Below are 1089 nucleotides of genomic sequence, written 5' to 3'. Positions count from 1 at the left end.
TACGTTATAACGTAATAGTACATAACGTTGTACGTTATAACGTAATGCTACATGACCTTATACGTTATATCGCAATATGACAAAACGTTATACGTTATAACGTAATAGTACATAACGTTGTACGTTATAACGTAATGCCACATAACGTTATACGCTATAACGTAATACTACATGACGTTATACGTCATATCGTAATATGCCATAACGTTATACGTTATAACGTAATACTACATAACGTTATACTTTATAACGTAATACTACGTAACGCTATACGTTATAACGTAATGCTACATAACGTTATACGTTATAACATGCATCTACGTAGCGTTATACGTTATAACGTATTGCTATATAACGTTCTACGTTATAACGTAATGCTACATAACGTTATACGTTATAACGTAATGCTACATAACGTTATACGTTACATCCTAATACCATATAACGTTATACATTATAACGTAATACTGTATAGCGTTATACGTTATAACGTAATGCTACATAACGTTATACGTTATATCGCAATACTACATACCGCTATATGTTAAAACGTAATGCTACATAACGTTATACGTTATAACGTAATGCTACATAACGTTATACGTTATAACGTAATGCTACAGAACGTTATACGTTATAACATATATCTACATAGCGTTATACGTTATAACGTAATGCTACATAACGTTATACGCTATAACGTAATACTACATTACCTTATACGTTATATCGCAATATGACAAAACGTTATACGTTATAACGTAATAGTACATAACGTTGTACGTTATAAAGTAATGCTACATGACCTTATACGTTACATCGCAATATGACAAAACGTTATACGTTATAACGTAATACTGTATAGCGTTATACGTTATAACGTAATGCTACATAACGTTATACGCTATAACGTAATACTACATGACGTTATACGTTATATCGTAATATGACATAACGTTATACGTTACATCCTAATACCATATAACGTTATACGTTATAACGTAATGCTACATAACGTTATACGTTACAACGTAATGTTAAATAACGTTATATGTTATATCGTAATACTGCATAACGCCATACGTTATA

The sequence above is a fragment of the Bombus pyrosoma genome, unplaced genomic scaffold, assembly GCF_014825855.1.
Source record: "Bombus pyrosoma isolate SC7728 unplaced genomic scaffold, ASM1482585v1 HiC_scaffold_4725, whole genome shotgun sequence".
NCBI classification, from domain to species: domain Eukaryota; kingdom Metazoa; phylum Arthropoda; class Insecta; order Hymenoptera; family Apidae; genus Bombus; species Bombus pyrosoma.
This window is presented reverse-complemented; position numbering follows the sequence as displayed.